The 26,065-nt window shown below is 45.5% G+C and overlaps 1 long non-coding RNA gene across 1 annotated transcript; it reads left to right on the plus strand.

The window, feature by feature from the left end:
* Positions 1 to 4,880: 4,880 nt before the first annotated feature.
* Positions 4,881 to 24,490, plus strand: LOC122461411. Its single transcript, XR_006283278.1, has 3 exons — positions 4,881 to 4,999; positions 9,322 to 9,328; positions 24,480 to 24,490. It is a non-coding gene; the product is annotated as an uncharacterized LOC122461411 (long non-coding RNA).
* Positions 24,491 to 26,065: the final 1,575 nt, after the last annotated feature.

Here is a 26,065-nt window from a genome sequence, read left to right on the forward strand (position 1 = left end):
GCCCGTCATGTCCAGTGAGGCATTATGTGCACTCACAGAGGCAGTAACTTCAGTGTTGTGTGAACATCATTCAGTCTGTTCAGAAAAGTTCAAGACAGGTGTCTCAGGCACCTTTCCAAAGACTGATGTGGGCATCTCAATGTTGTATATTATAAGAACTGTGACAAGATGGCCAATGTTGGGTGCTGAGGGCCCCGCTACTAGCCCGGGAAGGTAGTAGAGGAGGGAAGCGAGGAGGGGTCTGGGTTTGCTCCTCGCTCTGAATCCCAGCCCCTCTCAACCCCTGCGGGTTTCTTACCCTCATCCCCCTTAGGTGGGGTTACCCTCAGTCCTTAGATGCTGGGGGGAAGGGAGTCTCCCTGTCCTGCTGGGGCAGGGTCTCCCTTACTTCAGTATTCAGGTCTTCCAAATCTCTTTATACACCTCCAAACTCCAGTCCTCTTTCTTTCTTTCTTTCTTTCTTTCTTTCTTTCTTTCTTTCTTTCTTTCTTTCTTTCTTTCTTTCTTTCTTTCTTTCTTTCTTTCTTTCTTTCTTTCTTTCTTTCTTTCTTTCTTTCTTTCTTTCTTTCTTTCTTTCTTTCTTTCTTTCCACCCTACCCTATCCTGTCTGCCTGAAGCAGGGGGTTTTATTAGGTTCCTAACAGGGCCTTGATTGACTGCAGGTGCTCCAATTAACCTGCCGCCACCTTCCCTAGTCTACAGGGAACCATGCCTTAAGTAGCCTTGAGCTTATATATTTCCCCTCTAGCACTCTCCCACTGATCCCTGGCCCTCCTGTATCACAGAACCTAAACTCAAATTTGGAGAGCTTTCAAAATCAGGAATTGTCTGCTGGCTCTAGAAAATAATTACACATACCAGGAACTCAAAAAGAAAAGGAGTACTTGTGGCACCTTAGCGACTAACCAATTTATTTGAGCATAAGCTTTCGTGAGCTACAGCTCACTTCATCGGATGCATACTGTGGAAACTGCAGAAGACATTATATACACAGAGACCATGAAACAATACCTCCTCCCACCCCACTCTCCTGCTGGTAATAGCTTATCTAAAGTAATCACTCTCCTTACAATGTGTATGATAATCAAGTTGGGCCATTTCCAGCACAAATCCAGGTTTTCTCACCCTCCCCCCCGCCCCCCCCCCCCCAAACTCACTCTCCTGCTGGTAATAGCCCATCCAAAGTGACCACTCTCTTTACAATGTGTATGATAATCAAGGTGGGCCATTTCCAGCACAAATCCAGGTGTCCCCCCCCAAAAAAAAACCACACACACACAAACTCACTCTCCTGCTGGTAATAGCTCATCCAAAGTGACCACTCTCCCTACAATGTGCATGATAATCAAGGTGGCCCATTTCCAGCACAAATCCAGGTTTTCTCACCCCCTCCCCCCACCCCCACACAAACTCACTCTCCTGCTGGAACTGTAACAAAAGGCCCAAGATTTTTTTGTTTATTTGAACTTTTTAGCTGTGGGAACCGAAGACTTTATGGGCAACATTCTGTGGTTTAGGCTTTTGAATTAGGCTTGTTAAAAACCAAGCTTTAACTTTTTGAATCTCAACATCTACTGTTATTAAGTGAGGGGGAAGGCAATAATTAATTTCCCACAACTGTGAAAATTCAAATCGATAAAATTTTAAAAATGCCTAAAATCCATTGTTTTGTGCAACTGAGAAAATTTAAATAATTTAAAATAGAAAAAATGCATAAAAAATCTATATTTTCTATCAAAATTACACAAAAATAAAAATTGAATTCTGCCAAGCCCATCTATAAGACTTCAGGCTGGTATGATGAATGGACAGGGATAGTACAAAGTTACAGTGAGAGTATTATTTCATTAAAATAATTAAATACAAATAATTAAAGATACAGATTTGTGTCAGAGGGAAGGTCTACATTGAAATAAAAGACCCGCAGCAGAGCCGTGGCTGGCACATGTGAGATGACTTAGGCTCACGGGGCTCAGGTTGCAGAGCTAAAAATTTCTGTGTAGACATTCGGGCTCAAGCGGGAGTCCGGGCTTTGGTACCCTCCCCTCAAATGAGGTCCCAGAGCCCAGACTCCAGCCCAAGCCTGAATGTTTACACCCCAATTAAACAGCCCCACAGCCCAAGCCTCAGGAGCCTGAGTCAGTTGACATGGACCAGCTGTGCATGTTTAACTGCAGTGTAGACATAGCCAGAGTGTAACAGGATATGGGGATGCTGAGCAATGTTATGTAGAACTTGGTTACACTCCCTTTCTGCCTGCATTGCTGCTTAACTCTTTATTGAAGTGGAAGCCAGACTTTTCAGAAAGTATTACACAAAGTTAAATTTCAGGGCTATTGTATGTACAACCCTGATAAATAGCTGTGAACAATTCCCAGCTAACTACAGGGAGACTACCATACACTTTCTTATAGCACCTCCCTCCATCCCCACCCCATGTGGCACCAGGGGCCGCATCCCCACCCTTAACACACCACACTAGAGGACATTAAGGACAACCACAGCTTCACATGCACTGACCTGTGAGAGCCACCATTGATATATGTGTAGTTAAAATGGACATAAATGCTCCTTTTCCTTCTTTAAGCTCTGCTCCATACATTTATTAAGATTTTAATTTGCTTTATTTGCTTTTAACTTGCACAGAATTTATTATAAGTGTTTTTGTTATTCAATAAAACTCTATGGTTTGGAAAATAATTCATCTTGATTAGTTCTCAACATATGCTGCAGAATGCCTGGCAGTAGTGAAAGCACCCACTTGTTATTGTACACTGTGACACAACTCATGGGATCAGTGACAAACACAGTAATAATCACATATATACAGCAGGCACCACAACATTAAGGGGTGCATTGACAGTGGCCCATGTACACCAAGCACCCCACAATTCCGAACGGGCCCACAAACAGAAGGCTAGAGCACAGTACATCACAACTCATTACTGGGGCTCACAGTTGAAGTGCTTTTTCAAGCCTCCCAGAACCGTACAGCTCTGCGCTGAGCCTTTGTGTCCAGCTGTTCAAACTCAGCAGACATACCCTCCACCAGAGGCGCCATGGTTTCCCTGGGGGTGCTGGACCCTCGCTCCACCCCATGCCCCCCCTGTGATGAGTTGGATCAAAGAAACCCCCTGGGAACTACCACCTGATGTGCCAAGACTACTTCTGCTCCTGCTTTCCTGCCCTACCAGCTTAGGATTCCAGCACCCTGCCTGGTTTGAGCCAGACCCGCTAGCCTGCTGCAAACCCAGACCCAGGTCTGAACCACATCCCCTAACAGCTGTGGGCTTAACTGCAAGCAGCTTACAGAAGTGTTCCTGCCTTTAACCCTCAGATGTCCAACTCCCAGTGGGGTCCAAACCCTAAATAAATCCATTTTACCCTGTATAGAGCGTATACAGGGTAAACTCATAAATTGTTCACCCTCTATAACACTGATAGAGAGATATGCACAGCTGTTTGCCCCCCCAAGTATTAATACATACTCTGGGTTAATTATTAAGTAAAAAGTGATTTTATTAAATACAGACTGTAGGATTTAAGTGATTCCATGTAGTAACAGACAGAACAAAGTGAATTACCAAGCAAAATAAAATAAAACACGCAAGTCTAAGTCTAGTACAGTAATAAAACTGAATACAGATACAATCTCACCCTTAGAGAAGTTTCAATAAGTTTCTTTCACAGACTGTACGCCTTCCTAGTCTGGGCACAATCCTTTCCTCTGGTACAGCCCTTGTTCCAGCTCAGGTGGTAGTTCGGGGATTTCTCATGATGGCCTCCCCCTTTGTTCTGTTCCACCCACTTATATATCTTTTTGCATAAGGCAGGAATCCTTTGTCCCTCTGCGTTCCCACCCCTCCTTCTCAATGGAAAGCACCAGGTTAAAGATGGATTCCAGTTCAGGTGACATGCTCACATGTCACTGTAAGACTTCATTACCCACTTGCCAGCCCACAGGTATACAGGAAGACTTACAAGTAAAACAGATTTCAGAGTAGCAGCCATGTTAGTCTGTATTTGCAAAAAGAAAAGAAGTACTTGTGGCACCTTAGAGACTAACCAATTTATTTGAACATAAGTTTTCGTGAGCTACAGCTCACTTCATCGGATGCATTCAGTGTTTTCCACTGAATGCATCCGATGAAGTGAGCTGTAGCTCATGAAAGCTTATGCTCAAATAAATTCGTTAGTCTCTAAGGTGCCACAAGTACTCCTTTTCTTTTTAAGTAAAACAGAGCCATCTACAGTCAATTGTCCTAGTTAAAGGGAGCCATTAAGATTCCAAACCACCATTAATGGCCCACACTTTGCATAATTACAATAGGCCCTCAGAGTTATATTTCATATTTGTAGTTTCAGATACAAGAGTGATATATTTATACAAATAGAATGACCACACTCAGTGGATTATAGGCTTTGTAATTATCCCTTACAAGAGACCTTTTGCATGAAGCATATTCCAGTTACATTATATTCATACTCATTAGCATATTTTCATAAAATCATAGAGTTCAATGTCACCCCACCTCCCCCACTCCAACCCTTCCCCAAGTGCCCACCCCAGCCCTGTCTCTTCCCACCCCCACCCCACCTCTTCTGGCCCCTGCTACTCCCCCTGCCCCACACTGCCTCTTCCCATCCTGTTCTGCCTCCTCTCCAGCCTCTTTCTTCCCCTGCTCCTCCCCCTCCCCCCGAGTGCCTCCTGCATGATGCTGAACAGCTGATTGTGGTGAGCGGGAGGCACTGGCAGGAAGGGGGAACGTTGATCCATGGGGCTTCCAGTGGGTGCTGAGCACCCATTATTTTTTTCCATGAGTTCTCCAGCCCCAGAGCACCCATGGAGTCGGCACCTCTGCCCTCCATCCTGGCGGACACTTTTCCCCCTTTGCTTCACAGATATCATGCAGGACACAGCAGGCAGCTTTAACCATTGGGAAATTTTTCTCACTGAGATCCGATCTTGTGAGTAAACAGCACCAGCACCTCTTCAACTGTCATTCTGCACCTGCTGAGCCAGCAACAAAATATTTCTTTGGTGCTGCTGAGTTGGCTTCATGAGCCAGGGGAGCAAAGGATAGGCTGAGTCCCCCATGATCACTACTGGCATTTCAACATCGCTGATGGTAATCTGCCAGTTGGGAAAGAAAGTCCCTGTCTGTACCTTTCTGGACAGTCCTGTGTTCTTGAAGATGCGAGCGACATGCACCTTCCCTGACCATCCAACCCTGATGTCAGTGAGGCATCCCCAGTGATCCACCAGCATTTGCATAACCATAGAAAAATTGCCCCTTTCTTTTGAGGTCCTCTGTGGCAGGGTGATCAGGTGCCAAAATAGGGATATGCGTGCCGTCCATTGCTCCACCTTCCTTTGGGAACCCCACTGCTGCAAATCCATCCACTATGTCCTGCACATCACTGAGAGTCACAGTCCTGCTTAGCAAGAGATGATTAATGGCCCTGCACACTTGTATGACAATGCCCCTTGCAATGGATGATGATTTCCCACTGACCAGTAGCAATCTGGTGTTGGAAGTTTCCACAGTGCCATCGCCACTCACTTCCCTACTGTTAGTGCAGCTCTCATTCTGGTGTCTCTGCACTGGAGGGCTTAGGCAGGCTTAGGATACTGCTCCAGGAATGTGACCTTGCACATCCAAAAGTTTGGCAGCCACTGCTTGCCATCCCAAGCCTGCATTATGATGCAATCTGACCAATCAGTGCTCATTTCTCATGCCCAGAAGTGGCACTCCACCATTTGCAGTTGCTCTGTGAATGCCGCCAACAATCTTCAATTGGTTCTCAGTATGTCCCACAGCAATCTGAGGTCCAGAAAATCACCATGTTCCCCACAGCTCTTCTTGGGGCTCTGCAAATACTGGGGAATCATGTGTCCTATGCTTGCAATGCTCATGATAATAGTGCAGAGCGGAGCAGGCTCCATGCGTCTGTCAGAGATGGCTGACAGTGACAAGTCCCACATGGATTTGTGGGGTTTTCAAAATAGGTGCAAAAATTATGGGATAGAGATGGCATTATGGAGTGGAGAAAGTTGCATGATGGGAACTTGACCCCGCCATTCTAATCACCCTTGTGTAACTTGTTTCTGCCCCACCACAACTTGCGAAAACTTCCCAAAAGACAGTATGCTGGATGGTGGTGGGTTTCACACTAGGATACCTACCCATAGGGCACCGTGCCATGCATCAAGACAAGCATTCCTGGTGAGTATGCATAATGCTGATGCAAGGAGCTAAGTATGTACGCGTACAAGCAATATATAACTGCAGTGGCTTTATGCTGATGTAACTTGTATTGGCAAAAGTTTGTAGTGGAGACATGTCCTTAGTTAAACAAACATTTAATGCACACAGAAAACATAATAAAATATTATAAAGCCTTGTCAATAGTATTTGGAACTCTCTGAATGACTTTTAAATAAAAGCTACTAGACAATAAATCTACTGGTGATCCTGGTACAGGCTTGCTGACTTTGTTACTATTTGTGACGGGTTGGGTCACAGGAACCCCCTTGGGACTGCCACCTGATGAACTGACACTACGTCTGAGCCCATTTTCCCTGGGAGCTTGGGACTTCAGTACCCTGTCTTGCTGAGCGAGACATGCTAGCCTGCTACAAAAACAGACCCAGGTCTGAACCATGTCCCACACAAGCTGCTGACTTAACTGAAAACAGCTTAAGAAGTGCTCCTGTCTCTAGCACCCAGGTACCCCAGTTCCCAATGGGATCCAAACCCCAAATAAATCCATTTTACTCTGTATAGAGCGTACAGAGGGTAAACTCATAAATTGTCTGCCCTCTATAACACTGATAGAGAGATATGCACAGCTGTTTGCTCCCCCCAGGAATTAATGTCTTACTCTGGGTTAATTAATAAACAAAAGTGATTTTATTAAGTATAAAAAGTAGGATTTAAGTGGTTCCAAGTAATAACAGACAGAACAAAGTAAGTTACCAAGAAAAATAAAACAAAACATGCAAGTCTAAGCCTAATACAGTGGGAAGCTGAATACAGATACAATCTCACCCTCGGAGCTTCTTTCACAGACTAGACTCCTTTCTAGTCTGGGACCAATCCTTTCCCCTGATTCAGTCCTTGTTCCAGCTCAGCTGGTAGCTAGGGGATTTCTCATGACTGCAGCCCCCTTTTTTCTGTTCCACCCCCTTTTATAGCTTTGGCATAAGGAGGGAATCTTTTGTCTCTCTGGGCCCCACCCCTCTTTCTAAATGGAAAAGCACCAGGTTTAAGATGGATTTAAGTACCAGGTGACATGGTCACATGGCCTATGAGACCCCAAGCCTTCATTCTTCCCAGCCTGACTCACAGGAAGTCTCACAAGTAATAGAGCCATCTACAGTCAATTGTCCTGGTTAATGGGAGCTATCACGATTCCAAACCACCATTAATGGCCCACACTTTGCATAATGACAATAGGACCTCAGAGTTATATTTCTAGTTTCAGATACAAGAATGATACATTCATACAAATAGGATGACCACACTCAGTAGCTTATAAGCTTTGTAATGATACCTTACAAGAGACCTTTTGCATGAAGCATATTCCAGTTACATTATATTCACACTTATTAGCATATTTTCATAAAATCATATGGTGTGCAATGTCACACTATTCAACATATTTGAATGGACATAACATTCTCTATACTTTAGCACATGCAAATTAAAATGTATTCCAGTGACTTTGTTGCAGAGATAATTTCTCAATCAGTGTTTCAGTCCTTTCAAATACTTCAGAACCTTGCCAGTAAACGCAGCGACTCATGGGAGGGGCATGAAGGGTCAAGCACCCCTCCAGCAGCCAGCCTGGGCAGGGAGAAGAAGGGGAAGAGCCAGAAGAGATGAGGCGGGACCAGAGCCTCTTCCAGCCACACTGCCTGGGATGCTGCCTGGTGCAGCATCCTGGCTGACTGGGAGAGTGACTGGCTGCAGCAGTAGCAAGCTGCCCCCCGTCCAGGCTCAGCTTCTGGGGACAGCAGCTGAGTGAGTCAGAGCCCCTCCAGCATGCTCAGAGTCGGCTCTTGTCCCCAGATGTCAAGCCTGGGCAGGGAGCAGGCTACCACTGCCCCCTCCACAGCCAGGCTCTCTCACAGCCAGCTACCACTGTGCACAGAGCATGCTGGGAGTGGCAGGGGAGCTCCAACTCGCTCAGCTGCTGTCCCAGAATCCAAGCCCAGGGGGGATGCACGCTGCAGCCAGGCATTCTCCCAGGCAGCTGCTGTGCTGCACCAGGCAGCATCCAGGAGTGGCTCTGGAGCTTGGATGCTAGGGAGAGCAGAGCAAAGAGCAGCTGAACATGCCAGGGGGAGCTGGCACAGTGGGAGGACAGAGCCCCTGCCAAGGTAATGTGGGGTAGGGAGGAGACAGGGAGAGCGCATGGGCCTCAGGGTAGGTGTGGGGCGGAGAGGATTTATGTGGGCAGGTCACAAGGGGAGGTCACGTGTCTTCCCCTTTAGATGGTGTCCCCCCCCCCCCCCCCGCAGTGTGGGGAAGCACCAGTCATCTACTTGGGCTAATAGGTTCCTGATCCTCTCAGCTGCTGGTGAAACAGATCTCTAGCCTGTACCCAGAGCAGTTCAGGAACTGGTATCCACATATAAAACACCCATCCCTGGATCTCTCTCAAAGGCTCTCACTCTAGGGCATTATCTTCTCACCTTAAGCCCAGTAAGTCACCCAGCTGTGCCCCATTCTCTCTGTAACTGAAACAGAATCCCAGTTTAAAGCAGTTAGCTGATAGCTAAGTGTAAACTCCACAGGCTGTGTAGCCTCGACGGACAATTGTCCCCTCCCAGCTCTTCATTTATAAGTCCAGAAGATACCGCGGTGGAGCAAACCTGGTCCTAATGCAGGGCTTCCCTAGTAAGCAAAGTCTGAACAGAATAGCACTCCCCAGTATCCAAAGTGGTGAAGGGATTGGGACCCAGCCATTAAAGCAGACACAGCCCTCAGACCCAGGTGGATCAGCTTCTGAATCCAAAGGGCTGTCTTTACCTCCTGTATTTATAACCACCCCATCAGTGCTCTCATTGGCTCAGCTGTCAGAGGGGACTGAGTGTGACCTGCCGGTCACATTGTCCACAATGAAAACTTCCTAGATGGTTCAGAAACTGCTAAGGAAGACATCCAGTAACCGCTGGCCAGACCCTACTTCAGGGTGTTTGTGAGTCCTTCTGGCTGAACTGCCCTGTCCTGCCCTCCGCACCTGTGCAGAGACACAGTGTTCCAGCTAAAATCCATGTCTCCTACCCACTGCTTCTCCCCCTTTCTCTGGCAGAACCAAAGTCAAAGGCTGCAATACAGATACTTCTGGGGGAATTCTGCACCACTGCGCAGGTGCAGAAATTGTGTCCCCCACATATTTCTTTGCTTCCCCGCAGAAAAATGACTTTCTGATGGGGAAGCAAAGGGAAGTCACAAAAGCAGTCATGTTACTCTCCCCAGCAGTATATTTCGGGTGACAAGGGCAGCCAGCAGAAAAGTAAATCACTGTGTGGCAGGGGCAGGACTGAGGAAGACCCGGCTGGTGGCTCCTAACCTGCGCTGGGCTCAGCTGCTAGTCCAGGCTGGGCTGGGGAGGACAGGACTTTCTCTTTCCCTGCACAGCATCAGGGCTGTGTCAGACCCACCCCCAGATTTCTCCCCTGGCTGTAGGAGGTTCTGTAAACTGACCCCCCCACCCCCCGCCTGCCCATGCTTCCTGCAACCATCGCTCCTCAGTTGCAGGGGGAGGATCATTGTACAGGGAGCTGTTCCCCCATCCACCCAACCCTGTGCATCCAGACCCCCTCAGACCTTCCTGCTGAGCCTCCACCCATCCACCCCCCACACCCAGAACTCCCTCATGATGAACCACATTCCCCCTTGCACCTGGACCACCCCAATGAGCCACCCGCACCCAGATCCCCATCCTATCAAGCCCCATCCAGCTGCACCTGGATCCCCACCCCACTGAGACCCACTCCCCCAGCACCTGGAACCTCCACTGATCTCCCCACACCCAGACCCCTCCGCCAAGCTCTATCCCTTACACACACAGACACTTTCTCTCCCCCCATCACTGCTGAGCCCAAACCAACTTCATCTGGACCCCCCTGCATAGTCCTATTACTGTTGCACCCACAACCCCCCAACAAGCCCCTGTGCATCCAGATCCCCCACACCCAGATCCCCCACTGAGCTGCCCACACCCAGATTGCCCCACACAGAACCCTCTCAACCCACACTTTGACCCCCCCACACACTAAGCCCCTCCACACTTGGATTCTGCCTTGCTGAGCCTGACTGCCTACACCTGTTGCACCTGGCATGGAGAGGCAGGGCCCCAGGGTGTTTCTGGGGCAGGCCAGGTCCTTGCACTGTGTCAGGGGTGGGTGCAGCCTCACTGTTAAGTCCGTGTCCCAGGGGGAGCTGCACAGTGATTTTGCACCTCTGTGCAGCCAAAGGCCTGTGCTCCTCAATGCCATGCTGGAGCCTCCACAATTATTTGACAAATAAAATTTGCAGAATTTTGCAGAATTTTAAAATACTGTTCTCATGATTTTTGGCACAGAATTTTTAATTTTTTGGCACCTAGCACAGCAGCTGCCTCATCAGTGTCAAGACCTCTGTAGGCAACATGGCATGACAGCAGACGGAGATTTAAAAGTGGCCAAGTGGAGGTGATGTGGTCGAAGTGACAAGCTAGAACAATGATTTTTGCAGCAGCGTTTTGAACAAGGCAGTTTTCAAGGGGGGAGAAAGGGGAAGGGGTTTGTCATGACCAGAAAGGAGTGTGTGTTCTTTGACTGCCACTGCACACTGAAGACAGGTTTTCTCTGAGCTGTCCACGTTTAAGTTCGTCTCTTTTGTTCCTGAGCATTTACAATTAATGTGCACCCCAGCAATGTGTGAGCCTGATCCAAACCCACTGAAAGACTCCAACATTCAGCCAGTGATGCTCAATTAGCCTCATTAGCTGCAGGGCTCTCTCAGCTGTGTTAACATACTAAGAAATACTGTTCAAATGGCATGCATTTCAGGTGGGTGTCTTGCTACAGGTGACTAACATATGAGCAATTCTTAACTAAAGGCATTGTGATGATTCGTGCTCTGTATATGTGTTACAGTCTCGCTGTGGCGAGGCCCCTTATAGTTGCGTCAGACTTTCTGTTTTGCAAGGTCTGTACCTTAGTGTCTTGCCTTTTTTGGGAACCTTTTTTTGTACACATGCCATGGGGAATTGGAACCAAACCTGAGTCACTATTTAATAGGTGTGGAATGACCTCCAATGGTGTTTGCATTATTGGTAGGGCTGTCGATTAATCACAGTTAACTCATGCGATTAACTTCAAAAAATAAATTGCGATTAAAAAAATTAATCTTGATTCATTGCAATTTTAATTGCACTGCTAAACAATAGAATACCAATTGAAGTTTATTAAATATTTGGATGTTTTTCTACATTTTCATATATATTGTATTCTGTGTTGTAATTGAAATCAAAGTGTATATAGTTTTTATTACAAATATTTGTACTGTAAAAACATTAGACATAGTATTTTCAATTTACCTCATCCAAGTACAGTAGTCCAAACCTTTTAGCATGAAAGTGCAACTTACAAAAGTAGATTTTTTTGTTCCATAACTGCACTCAAAAACAAAACAATATAAAACTTCACAGCATACAAGTCCACTCAGTCCTACTTCTTGTTCAGCCAGTCGCTAAGACAAACAAGTTTGGTTACCTTTATGGGAGATAATGCTGCCTGCTTCTTATTTACAATGTCACCAGAAAGTGAGAACAGGCATTTGCTTGGCACTTTTGTAGCAGGCATTGCAAGGTATTTATGTGCCAAATATGCTAAATATTCGTATGCCTCTTCATGCTTCGGCCACCATTCCAGAGGACATGCTTCCATGCTGATGACTCTCGTTAAAAATAGTGTGTTAATTAAATTTGTGACTGAACTCTCTGGGGGAGAATTGTATGTTCCCTGCTCTCTTTTACCTGCATTCTGCCATATATTTCACGCTATAGCAGTCTCCAATGATGACCCAGCACATGTTGTTCATTTTAAGAATACTTTCACTGTAGGTTTCACAAAACGCAAAGAAGGTACCAGTGTGAGATTTCTAAAGATAGCTACAGCACTCAACCCAAGGTTTAAGAATATGAAGTGCCTTCCAAAATCTGAGAGGAATGAGGTGTGGAGCATGCTTTCAGAAATCTTAAAAGAGCAATACTCAGATGCGGAAACTACAAAACCCAAATCACCAAAAAAGAAAATCAACCTTCTGCTGGTGACATCTGACTCAGATAATGAAAATGAACATACATTGGTCTGGTTTGCTTTGGATCGTTATTGAGCAGAACCTGTCATCAGCATGGATGTATGTCCTCTGGAATGGTGATTGAAGCATGAAGGGATGTATGAATCTTTAGCACATCTGGAATGTAAATATCTCGCGATGCCAGCTACAACAGTGCCACAAGAACACTTGTTCTCACTTTCAGGTGACATTGTAAACAAGAAGCAGGCAGCATTATCTCCTGCAATGTAAACAAATTTGTTAGTCCGAGTGATTGGCTGAACAAGAAGTAGGACTGAATGGACTTGCAGGCTCTAAAATTTTTACATTTGTAAGTTCAACCTTCCTGATAAAGAGACTGCATTACAATACTTGCATTACAGAGATTGCATTACAGTACTTGTATTAGGTGAATTGAAAAATTCTCTCTCTTGTTTTTTTACATTGCAAATACTTGTAATCAAAAATAAATATAAAGTACATTTTGTATTCTGTCTAGTAATTGAAATCAATATATTTGAAAATGTAGAAAACATCCAAAAATATTTAAATAAATTATTGTTTAACAGTGCAATTAATCACGATTAATTTTTTTAATCGCTTGACAGTCCTAATTATTGGGTGTTTAGGCAACTTGGGAAGACAGGAACATTAGAAAACCCTGATTGTTTCTCCTATGCCTGGTACATTTGCTGTCCCCAGCTGCTGGTTGAGCAGTAAATATTGTTACATCGGAGATAATCAGCCACTCCCTTCGTACAGTTCATTTGCCTACCTGAATCACTATTGCCCCAGTTGTCATGGCAACAGCTGCCTTTGAATACTGATTTGCCATGGAGAAGGGTGCAAGAAGGCGATGCAATGAAAGCAGCTGGGTTTAGATAGCTCCTGCTGAACTCCTCTGGTTTTGTGCTAGGTAAGTGACACTGCTCCTTTCCTAAGTGCAGTTGTTTGTTACTTTCCTCAAAAAGAGCTGCAGGAAAATACAATACAAAATTACAGTTCTTTGCAATGGATTTAATTTAGATGCAAATTCCAATTTAAAGCTATGGCTTTCTGGATATTTACCTTTTAAAATGTGGGAAATTCTAGTTTTAGGTCCCTTCTTAGTTTTCTGTTAAAAAATGTCATTTAGAAGTTGCTGTCAAATTGTAGCTGCTTAAACTAATCAACCAATCAAATTGTTTGAAGACAGTCTAATCTAATTACTTTCCGTATATTTGTCAACACCGATAATGGCTTGGATAATGGAATGGAGAGTATGCTTATAAAATGTGTAGATGACACCAAGCTGGGAGGGGTTGCAAGCAGTTTGGAGGGCAAGATTAGAATTCAAAACTATCTCGACATATTGGAGAAATGGTCTAAAATCAACAAGATGCAATTCAATTAAGACAAGTGAAAAATACTACACTTAGGAAGGAAAAATCAAATGGACAGCTACAAAATTGGGAATAACTGGCTAGGTGGTAGCACTGCTAAAAAGGATCCAGTGGTTAGAGTGGATCACAGATTGAATATGAGTCAACAATGTGATGCAGTTGTGAAAAATGGCTAATATTATCCTGGGATATGTCAAAGGGTCAGCCGGGGTCTGAGAAGCCACCCCGTCTTTGGTCTCCTATAGCAAGTGTCCAATGAGAAGCCACTTACTTCAGAGGTGGTGGTGCCCAGTGGCACAAATCCCAAGGGTCTGCCCTTACTCTGGCAGTAGCAGTGCCTAGTGGCACAAGTTCAAAGGGGCCGCCTCTTCTAGCGGCAGTGTTGCCCACTGGCAAGTGTGGGGAGGGGAGGGGAACCAGGTCCCACTCTACTCCACCGGGTTCCAACCAAGTGCCCTATGATAACTAGATATACTAGCTTAGGGTCCAGTTTCAGTATGTCCAAACGCATTCCCTGGGTCACTTCCTACCATTGGTCCCGATTCTGGTAGCACCTCCATTGGTAGCGGCTGCTCATCCCCTCTGGTCTCCGCAGTCGACTGGGTTCCTGCGGCATGGTTGGGGTGCTTGACCTCAGCAGTTTGGAGCTTTAGCAGTTTCTTAGCAGGAGCCTGCAGTCTGCACAGGGTGACCCGATGTCCCGATTTTGTAGGGACAGTCCTGATATTCGGGACTTTTTCTTATATTACCTATTACCTATATTTTCTTATATTACCTATTATTTCTTATATTACCTATTACCCCCACACACACACACTCTGTCCCGATTTTTCATACTTGCTGTCTGGTCACCCTACCTGCAGTGCACATCCATTCTCCTCCTCAGCCAGCCCAGACTAAGAGGAGCTGCTTCCTTTTATATGCTCCCTCCATTGGGAGCATGCTCAGCAAGAGCATGGGGATGTGGCCTTCTGGGCCTAAAGCAATTGGTGAACCGTTGCGTCGACAGTGCAGAGTTGATACACCCCATCACAGGGTGTATTAACAGGAGTGTCGTACGTAAGATGGGGAGGTAATTGTCCTGATCTGCTCAGCGCTGATAAGGCCTCAGCTTGAGTACTGTATCCAGTTCTGGGTGCTGCACTTTAAAAAAAAGATGAGAACAAATTGGAGAGAATCCAGAGGAGAGCAACTGACCTGTGAGGAAAGGATAAAAAAACTGGACATGTTCAGTCTTGAGAAAAGAAAACTGAAGGGGGGACCTGAGAACAGTCTTCCAAAATGTCAATTCCTGTTATAAAGAGGATGGTGATCAATTGTTCTCCGTGTTCACTGAAGGTAGGACAACAAATAATGGGCTTAATCTGCAACAAGGGAGATTTAGGTTAGATATTAGGAACAGCTTTGTAACTATAATGAAAGTTAAACACTGGAACAGGCTTTCAAGGGAGGTCATGGAATCCCCATCACTGGAGGTTTTTAAGAACAGGGCAAATACCTGTTAGGGATAGTCCAGGTATACTTGGTCCTGCCTCAGTGCAGGAGACTGGACTAGCCCAGTGGCTCTCAGCCTTTCCAGATTACTATACCCCTTTCAGGAGCCTGATTTGTCTTGCGTACCCTCATGTTTCACCTGACTTTAAAACTACTTGCTTACAAAATCGGACATAAAAATTAAGGCTGTCAAGCGATTAAAAAAATAATCATGATTAATTGTATGATTAAAAAAATTAATTGTGATTAATCATATGATTAATCGCATCGGTAAACAATAATAGGATACCATTTATTTAAATATTTTCAAGTATATTGATTTCAATTACAACACAGAATACAAAGTGGACAGTGCTCACTTTACATTTATTTTTGGTTACAAATATTTGCGCAGTAAAAAACAAAAGAAATAGTATTTTTCAGTTCACTTAATATAACTACTGTAGTGCAATTTCTTTATCATGAAAGTTGAACTTACAAATGTCAAATTATATACAAAAACAAAAACTGCATTCAAAAATAAAACAATGTAAAACTTTAGAGCCTAGAAGTCCGCTCAGTCCTACTTCAGCCAATCGCTCAGATAAACAAGTTTGGTTACATTTGCAGGTGTTAATGCCGCCTGCTTCTTGTTTACAATGTCACCTGAAAGTGAGAACAGGCGTTCACATGGCGTCACAGTTGTAACTGGCGTCGCAAGATATTTACGTCCCAGATGCACTAAAGATTCATATGTCCCTTCATGCTTCAACCACCATTCCAGAGGACATGCATCCATGCCGATGACGGGTTCTGCTCAATAACGATCCAAAGCAAACCAGACCAATGTATGTTCATTTTCATTATCTGAGTCAGATGTCACCAGCAGAAGGTTGATTTTCTTTTTTGGTGGTTTGGGTTCTGTAGTTTCCGCATCTGAGTGTTGCTTTTTTAAGACTTCCGAAAGCATGCTCCACACCTTGTCCCTCTCAGATTTTGGACAGCACTTCAGATTCTTAAACCTTAGGTCGAATGCTGTAGCTATTTTTAGAAATTTCACATCTGTACCTTCTTTGCATTTTGTCAGATCTGCAGTGACAGCATTCGTAAATCAAACAACACATGCTGGGTCATCATCCAAGACTGCTATAACATGGAATATATGGCAAAATGCAGGTAAAAGAGAGCAGGGGACATACAATTCGCCCCCAAGGAGTTCAGTCACAAATTTAATTAACACACTATTTTTTTAACAAGCAGCATCAGCATGGATGCATGTCCTCCAGAATGGTGGCTGAAGCATGAAGGGGCATATGAATGTTTAGCACATCTGGCACGTAAACACCTTGCAATGCTGGCTACAAAAGTGTCATGCGAATGCCTGTTCTCACTTTCTGGTGACATTGTAAATAAGAAGCAGGCAGCATTATCTCCCATAAAGGTAACCAAACTTGTTTGTCTTAGCGACTGGCTGAACAAGAAGTAGGACTGAGTGGACTTGTAGGCTCTAAAGTTTTACATTGTTTTGTTTGAGTGCAGTTTTGTAACAAAAATATCTACATTTGTAAGTTATGCTTTCACGCTAGAGATTGCACTACAATACTTGTATGAGGTGAATTGAAAAATATTATTTGTTTTGTTTATCATTTTTACAGTGCAAATATTTGTAATAAAAAATAAAATAAAGTGAGCACTGTACACTTTGGATTCTGTGTAATAGAAATCAATATATTTGAAAATGTAGAAAAACAACCAAAAATATTTAATAAATTTCCATTGGTATTCTATTAACAGTGCGATTAATCATGATTAATTTTTTTAATCACACTTAATTTTTTGAGTTAATTGTGTGAATTAACTGTGATTAATTGACAGCCCTAATAAAAATACAAAAGTGTCACAGCACACTATTACTGAAAAATTGCTTACTGTCTCATTTTTATCTTACAATTATAAAATAAATCAATTGGAATATAAATATTGTACTTACATTTCTGTGTATAGTATATAGAGCAGTATAAACAAGTCATTGTCTGTATGAAATTTTAGTTTGTACTGACTTTGCTAGTGCTTTTTGTGTAGCCTGTTGTAAAACAAGGCAAATATCTAGATGAGTTGATGTATCCCCTGGAAGACCTCTGCATACCCCCAGGGGTATATGTACCCTTGGTTGAGAATCAGTGGACTAGATGACCTCTCACGATCCCTTCCAGCCCTACATTTCTATGATTCTATAGCACCAAGTAGTGAAATAAGGAACTTCACAAATATATCAATGGCAATCAAATATACTTTGAAGACAACAAATGTGTATGTGCCTTATTATTTAAACATCACACATATAAAAGATTTTTTATATTAAAAATGAAGGAAATTCACAAACAAAAAGCTTGGTTTGACATTAGTTAAGGTTGCTCTCATCAATAAACTACACTATAAAATATTAGGAAATACAGCCTTTAATGACATGATATCCCCTATTACTTTTTTACACAAGGCCCGTGGTTCATTCAGGGCACAAACTGGATCTTCTCTGTGAATGAATCAGGGTTGTGCCTTGAAGGAGTTGGTTGTCTGTAGGATCCCTGACTGATTTGTTACAGAGCCTGGAAGGTGTATAGTGAATGAGGCAGGGGACTGCAGGAAAAGAAAGGATGGTCTCATGGTTAGGGCAATTGAATGCCACCCTGGATGCTTGGTTTCTTGCCTCTACCACCAAGTTCCTATGTGATGCTGGGTAAGTCACGTAAGCCAAACTTTTCACTGATAGTCACGTCTGCATTTAATTAAAGACCGTACCTTAATGCATATGCACAAGGTGGCCGAATTAAGATTACATGGGCAATGCTCATTCTGGCATTTCCTAACTGGAATGTGCTTGGGCTACAACCTTTTAATCCTTTTAAATCCTTAACTTTGTATTTCCTGACTTTGTTATGGTTTAGTTTATTGAGAAGAGCAATTTAACTAATACTGAAAGTCGCTTTTTTTTTTTGGTGACTAACAGCAGCAGCTGCATGGAAGCACAAACTTATGTCACATTCTGATGCAAAGTTATAATTCTCTGTGCCATGGGAAATCACTTACTTGGCTCTGCTATCCTGGATTCCAGTGAATACACCTTTCAAATGCTGTAACATCTATGTGGGAATTCTCATTCCAAAATGTACCATCTCAACGTGTAATCACTGAAATGAATGCAGCGACAGCATTGTTTGTTTCAAAGTGTGATGATCCATATACAACCACATTTGTAGACACATCTGGAAGGGCATACATTGTTAAAAAAATCTAGTAGAAAGACAAACTAGTCCTGCCTTAGTACATGCCTTACACATTCTTATACGTTTATTATTTCTGAATGATATTTAGTTCACTAGATCAAGAGGTTTCGTTGTCAAGCACAGGCTAAATCTACAGAGTATATCTGAAATTTTTAAAAACTGTATTTGGATAATCCAGCTACAAAAGCAATTTCTGAAATATATCATAATGAGTGGAAAATACAGGATCTTTTTGGTTTCGGTCACTGCAAAATGAGCTGATGGAAGGTCTGAGAAATGGGCTGACAAAACCTGAATATTTTCAAACCAAAAGATGACTAAAAATAAAAAGGTGGGTTCTGGGGGAGGGGAGGGAGGAGCTTGAGACTTGGAATGAAAGAGCACTCTCAGACACAACTAGCACATCAATGGCACCTCACTCTGCTCCTAAATCATTGCAGTAAATGGCCATCTTGCATGGAATTTTCAGAAGGGCCTAAGTGACTTTGGAGCCTAAGTAATAATTTCAGACATGCACTAAATGCTTCTGAGCCTAAATCCCACTGACTTTCAATGGAATGCAGGCTTTAAAGTGCCTAAATCACTTTTGAAAACAGGACCTAGGAGCTTTGGAAAAATGTACCCCTTGTTATTAGCTTGTCAACAGGTTCCAGCAAGAACTGACTGGGCTTTGATATTAGTGGATAGTGAAAAAAGTCAGTTGGCAGCAAACCCCTTAGTGGCATTCAAGACAACTAATTTTTTAACGTAAACAAACCCTCAGCTTTTGCAAAGCTTTGAAATGGGTCATAAATCTTGCACAGCTGCTCTATTTACAAACAGCTGATATTTATATTTGCAGAGTGTGGACGTATGTCTGTAGGAAATGAGTCCTCCTTTCTTGACAGCTGACGTGCAGTTACCCAGATGGGTTTCCATGGCTAGGAAAGATCAAAATGAAGTGACCCTCAGAGCCGCCAGGATGTTTTTTGCCTCAAGTGAGGTAATTGTGTTTGGCGTATCTAGGACAAGGACATCCCCAGTAACACTGCAGTGCACATCTCAGTGCGTCATTGGAGCAGAGAATTTTTCATGCCACAAATGCTTATTCCCTATTTATATAACAAATCACTTCTCCATTAATTTCCACATTTCCATGGAGCTGTTTCAGCCATGACCCACCGGAACCCATGGCACTGTGCAAGGACATTTCTGTAGAGATGCCCCCCTGTATGTCAAAGCCAATGGCTCTGTCATTGCTGCAGTGCCTCTGAAGGCCCGAGTCACGGGGCTCTTTGAAGATGGGTGGAAGAGGAGGTGCTCAGTTACTGTAGTGATGAGAGCAATATGAGACTCCCATTGACTTGGCTGGGCTTTGGATCAGGCCCCTTAACAGATTCATTAGAGGCTACAGCAGTGGAGGTTCTTCCTGTGGTGAGACTGGAGGCACATCTTCTCCAAGGGCTACTCTCCACTGCCCAGCCTGCCTCTGCAAGGAGCTGCACCCCATTTCCATTCTAGGTCCCTGCTCTCTGTTGCTCAGAAGCTCTTGCCTCATGAAGGTTCTGCTGCCATTCACACATGCTAGTAACACATGATTAGTCCCGTTGAGTTCCATGGGATTACTCACATGTGCAAAGTTAACCACATGCTCCCGCCTTTGCAGGATCAGGGCTCAAGGCCCAGATCCTCCTTACATACTCTTGAGGATCTGGGCCTAACTATGCATCTTGTAAAGTGTAAGCTGCAGAGACTTTCTCACTGGTGGACTTCCTAAGGTGCATTCATGAATGTGGTGTTCTCTAGGGCTTGGCTTCATGTACCGCTCTACAGCAGTGCAGCTGTACCAGTGCTATGTATACACTATGCACCTTACAAAGGCTGGTGTAAGGTGCACAGTGTAGCTCTCCCGGCAAAAATATAAAGTCACCCATAATGAAGGGCTGTAGCTTTGTTGCTGGGGGTGTGGCTCTCGACGACGAAGCGGTGTCCACACCAGTGCTTTTCATTGTTGAAACGTTTGTCATTCAGGGGTGTATTTCACACCTCTCAGTGACAAAAGTTTTAATGACACAAGTGCCAGTGTAGACAAAGCCTTAGCCCTGGTCTACACTACAAGTTTAGGTCGAATTTAGCAGAGTTAGATCAATTCAACACTGCACCCGTCCACACGACAAAGCCATTTTTTTCGACTTAAAGGGCTCTTAAAATCAACTTCTGTACTCCTCCCCTGATGAGGGGATTAGTGCTGAAATCGACCTTGCCTGGTCGAATTTGGGGTAGTGTGGTTGCAATTCGATGGTACTGGCCTCCAGGAGCTATCCCAGAGTGCTCCATTGTGACCGTTCTGGACAGTGCTCTCAACTCAGATGCACTGGCCAGGTAGACAGGAAAAGCACCGGGAACTTTTGAATTTAATTTCCTGTTTGGCCAGCATGGCAAGCTGCTGGTGAGTGTGGATCTCGTCAGCAGAGGTGACCATGATGGAGTCCCAGAATCACAAAAGAGCTCCAGCATGGACCAAACGGGAAGCACGGGATCTGATAGTTGTATGGGGAGACGAATCCGTGCTTTCAGAACTCTGTTCCAAAAGACAAAATGCCAGACATTTGAAAAAATCTCCAAGGGCATGAAGGACAGAGGCTATAACAGGGTCCCATAGCAGTGCCACTTGAAACTTAAGGAGCTCAGGCAAGCCTTCCAAAAAACCAGAGAGGCAAATGGCCGCTTGGGGTCAGAGCCCCAGACATGCCGCTTCTATGATGAGCTGCATGCCATTCTAGGGGGTGCAGCCACCACTGCCGCACCCCTGTGCTTTGATGCCGTCCATGGATTATCACGCAACAGGGATGCGCATTTTGGGGCGAGGAAGGTGATGATGAGGAGGAGGAGGTTGAAGATAGAGCACAGCAAGCAAGCAGAGAAAAAGTTTTCCCCAAGAGCCAGGAACTGTTTCTCACCCTGGACCTGGAGCCAGTACCCCCCAAACCCACCCAAGATGGGCTCCCGGACCTGCCAGGCGGAGAAGGGACCTCTGGTGAGTGTACCTTTGTAAATATAATACATGGTTTAAAAGCAAGTGTGTTTAATGATTAATTTTCCCTGAAGACTTGGCATGCATTCACGGCCAATACAGCTACTGGAAAAGTCTATTAACGTGTCTGGGGATGGAGCGGCAATCCTCCAGGAACATCTCCATAAAGCTCTCTTGGATGGTCACTCCTCATGGTCACCTGGTTGAAATAGGATAATTTTATTAAGGGGACATTCAGAGGAACATTCTGTTCCTGCTAGGCTGTGTGACTGTGGCTGAACAGAAATCTTCCCAGCTGTTATCCACATGGTGGGGGGAGGGGTGAAGCGATCATCCCAGAGAATTGGGTGTGGGGGGGGGGGTTAGTTGGTTTTGTGCTGCACGTTAACCCGAAAACTGCAGCCCCTCCTTTTAAATGGCCAACCCATTTTAAAGGGCCAACCCAATGGCTGCTTGCTATGGGAAATGAGGGCGCTGCTGTTTGAAACCATTCCCACATGTTATGAAGGTTAAAGAAGCCAAAAGACTGTGGCTTACTATGGCTGCCTGCAAGCTGAATTCTGTTGACCGGCCCTGCGTGTGTGATCTCTCACACCAAACCGGCAGGCCTTCAATATAAGAGGCAAAATGCGACCTTGTACCGAAAGCACATGTGCTATGTAATGTTAACAGCAAGGTTCACCGTGAAAGAGTCTACCCATTGTTCTCTAAAATGTGTCTTTTAACTGCTACTCTCCCTTTTTTTCCCTCCCACAGCTGGAAATGTTTCAATGCTCACACTATCATCTCTGTCCCAGAGGCTAGCGAAGGTTAGAAGGTGAAAAAAACGCACTCGCGATGAAATGTTCTCTGAGCTCATGCAGTCCTCCCACACTGAAAGATCCCAGCAGAATGCGTGGAGGCAAGCAATGTCAGAGTCCAGGAAAGCAGAATATGAATGTGAGGACATGTGGCGGGTTGAAGATGATAGGTGGCGTCAGCTGACAGAAGGCAGGAGGCAATGCTGAGGCTACTGGAGGATCAAACTAATATGCTCCGGTGTATGGTTGAGCTGCATGAAAGGCAGGAGCTCAGACCACCGCTACAGCCCCTGTGTAAACAACTGCCCTCCTCCCCAAGTTCCATAGCCTCCTCACCCAGACGCCCAAGAACACGATGGGGGGGCCTCCGGGCACCCAAGCACTCCACCCCAGAGGACTACCCAAGCAACAGAAAGCTGGCATTCAATAAGTTTTAAAGTGAAGTGTGGCCTTGTCCTTCCCAGACAGAAGTAGATTTGCCCACTCCAAATTGATTCCTAACTGACCGGTAGCTGTCTGGCGTTGCAAGCTTCCAGAGGGCTATCGCCACTCGCTTGTGAACTCTGAGGGCTGCTCTCATCTTGGTATTCTGGCACTTCAGGGCAGGGGAAGAAAAGTCACAAAGTTCCATGACAATGCCCTTACGCATGCGAAAGTTTCGCAGCCACTGGGAATCATCCCAGTCCTGCAACACTATGCAGTCCCACCAGTCTCTGCTTGTTTCCCGGGCCCAGAATCGGCGTTCCATGGCATGAACTTGCCCCATTACCATCATGATGTCCAAATTGCCGGGGCCCGTACTTTGAGAGAAGTTTGTGTCCATGTCCTCATCACTCTCGTCACCGCGCTGCCATCGCCTCCTCACCTGCTTTTGCAGGTTCTGGTTCTGCATATACTGCTGGATAATGTGCGTGGTGTTTACAACACTCATAACTGCCGCGGTGATCTGAGCGGGCTCCATGCTTGCTGTGGTATGGCGCCTGCAGAAGAGCAGGAAAGCAGAGTGGCAGCGGAAGCAGTGGGTGGATGACAATGCTGACAGCAATATCTCGCCTGCAATGAAAAAAAGGTACAAAACTATTATCGGCCGTTGCTTTCATGGAGGGAGGGAGGGGGAGCAAGGGGTAGGCTGGCAGCAGACAGTGCAGTATGACTGCTAGCCATCATCGTTTCCAGGCAGACTGAATCTCTATGAGACAAAACTTAAGAAGAGAATGACCTGGAGTCACTCCCATTTATGTCCAGGCACCCCTGACAGACCTCACCGAGGTCAGCCAAGACAACCAGGAGATGATGATGATGACGATGGCGGCGGCGGCTACCAGTCGTACTGCACTGTCTGCTGCCACAAGGCAATGAGCTGCTGCTGTGTAGCAATGCAGTACCTCGTCTGCCAGCACCCAGGACACATACGGTGATGGTGAGCTGAGCGGGCTCCATGCTTGCCATGGTATGGCGTCTGCACAGGTAACCCAGGAAAAAAGGCGTGAAATGATTGTCTGCCGTTGCTTTCACAGGGGGGGAGAGCCCTGAAGACATGTACCCAGAACCACCCGCGATAATGTTTTTGCCCCATTGGGATCTTAACCCAGAATTCCAATGGACGGTGGAGACTGCGGGAGCTGTGGGATAGCTACCTACAGTGCAACGCTCCGGAAATCGATGCTAGCCTCGGTATTGTGGATGCACTCCGCTGACTTAATGTTCTTAATGGTCTTAAGTGGGGACACATACAATTGACTGTATAAAATTGATTTCTAAAAAATCGACCTCTATAAATTTGACCTAATTTCGTAGTATAGATGCTCCTATGCCGACAGGAGAGCTTCTCCCATCAGTGTAGTTAATCCACCTCCCCAGGAGAGGGCAGCTCTATGGATGGGAGAAGCTCTCCTGCTGACATAGTGCTGTGTACACAGGAGGTTAGGTCAGTATAACTATATTGCTCAGGGGTGTGGATTTTCCCACCCTGAGAGAAGTAGTTATACTGATATAGAGCTGTAGCGTAGTCCTGGCGTGAGTGAGACAAGCTGGGAGAGGTAACAGCTTTTATTGGACCAGCTTCAGTGGGTGAGAGACAAGCTTTGGAGCTACACCAAGCTCTTCCTCAGGTCTGGGAAATGCACTCAGTGTCACAGCTAATACAAGCTGGGACAGATTGTTTAGCATAAAGAGTTAACAGCTATTTCAAGGGAACATTCAAGGTGAAGTGGCCCGTTAACACTTCTGCTGTCATAGGGGAAAAAAAAAAAGAGGGGTGGGGGGAGGGGCTAATGGGTTATAGATTGTTGTAATAAACCATAAATCCAGCATCTCTCTTCAGTCTGTGATTTTTAGTGCCTAGCAGAGTTATGAATTTAAGCTCCCAGGCTCGTCTTTTGCAGCAGTTGTGCGGGGGTTCCTTTCAGGACGAGGAATGAGAGGCCAGATAAGATCACTTGGTGCAACGTGCCCACGGATGATAGGTGTTTTTGGCTTTCCTCATTTTTCTGTGTGAGTTCATTCAAGAGTGTCGCGTGTCACACCAAAGAGTTCAGCATTATGGACTTCCACCCCAATACGTCTCCTGTTTTCAGTGTCACAATGAGCCACAATCTCTGCGCGGGCTTGGGCAGAGCCCTGCTGCCCAGGAGGAGGCCAGAGAGCTCATCCCTCAGGCAGGCACCATCTCTCTGGTGCTGCTCTCACCCATGGGGAGTGGACAATACCTTTCACTCATTAGGATGGAGTGGGACAAGGGCAATGCCCTACTTCCTCCACTCCCCTGCTCCCTTTTCCCCAGCTGGTCTCTGCTTCCTGAGGGGTGGGAAGAGAACAAGAATGAGCAGTCTAAGCATTTCCCAGAGCACTGAGCCCTACTGGAGTGGGGGGGGGCCATGTGTGGCCCAGCAATGGGGGAGGCTTCTTGTTCACCCCTGCATGGCCCCATCAGGGCCTCTCACAATCTGGACACTTCCTCATTCATTGCTTATGCAGCCTGGATGTCCTGGTGACATAGGTCTCCAGCTGAGACAGGTCACTGCTCAAGCTGCCCCTATACAGGGGCCAGTAAGGCTGATGATCATTAATGTGCACAGAGAATCCACTGTCTCTGTTGCACCTGCCCCTGATCTCACCTCCAGCAGCCTCTTCTCTGTCCATGAGTAGGGCACAGAGCTGGACTTCATATTCTGCCCACTCTACTTGCACAGAGCTCACCCTAGTCTCAGCAGAATATCAGACACAAGCGCCACCATGTGCCCCAGGAAGAAGGAGGTCTCAGAGGAGAGCTGTCCTCCGGATGGCTCTCTGTGGCAAGACAGAGCCTGGATGAATGGTTGGAGCTGGACTGTGATCTTCCCTTTCACAAGTGCACAGGGGTGACACAACAATCCCCTACACAACACACCCAAGGACAGAGCACAATCACAATCCCTGCAAGCTGAGTCTGCTAAATCCTTGCTCCCTCCAGGAAGCAAATCCCAATGGAAAGGAGCAGGGAAGGGCAGGAGGGGCTATGCCCAGCACCAGCCCCTGGATCAGGGCTGCAGAGCAGCTTACCCCATCCTAATGGAGAGCACAGAGTGTGCCACCAATCTCATGAGTGCAAAGCAGCCCTGGGAGAGAGGGCCCCTCCTGGGGGATCATCTCTCCTAGACCTCCTTCTGGAGTGGATTGGCTCCACGATGCCCCCGGCACATGGTTCTGAGCAATGCGCACAAACCAGCCACACAAGAATCATCTTTATTCCATGCTGATGTTTTGAAAACTGGCTCACTAGGGAGGGTATTTGGATCAA

This window comes from Chelonia mydas, chromosome 8 (assembly GCF_015237465.2).
Source record: "Chelonia mydas isolate rCheMyd1 chromosome 8, rCheMyd1.pri.v2, whole genome shotgun sequence".
In the NCBI taxonomy this organism is placed as follows: domain Eukaryota; kingdom Metazoa; phylum Chordata; order Testudines; family Cheloniidae; genus Chelonia; species Chelonia mydas.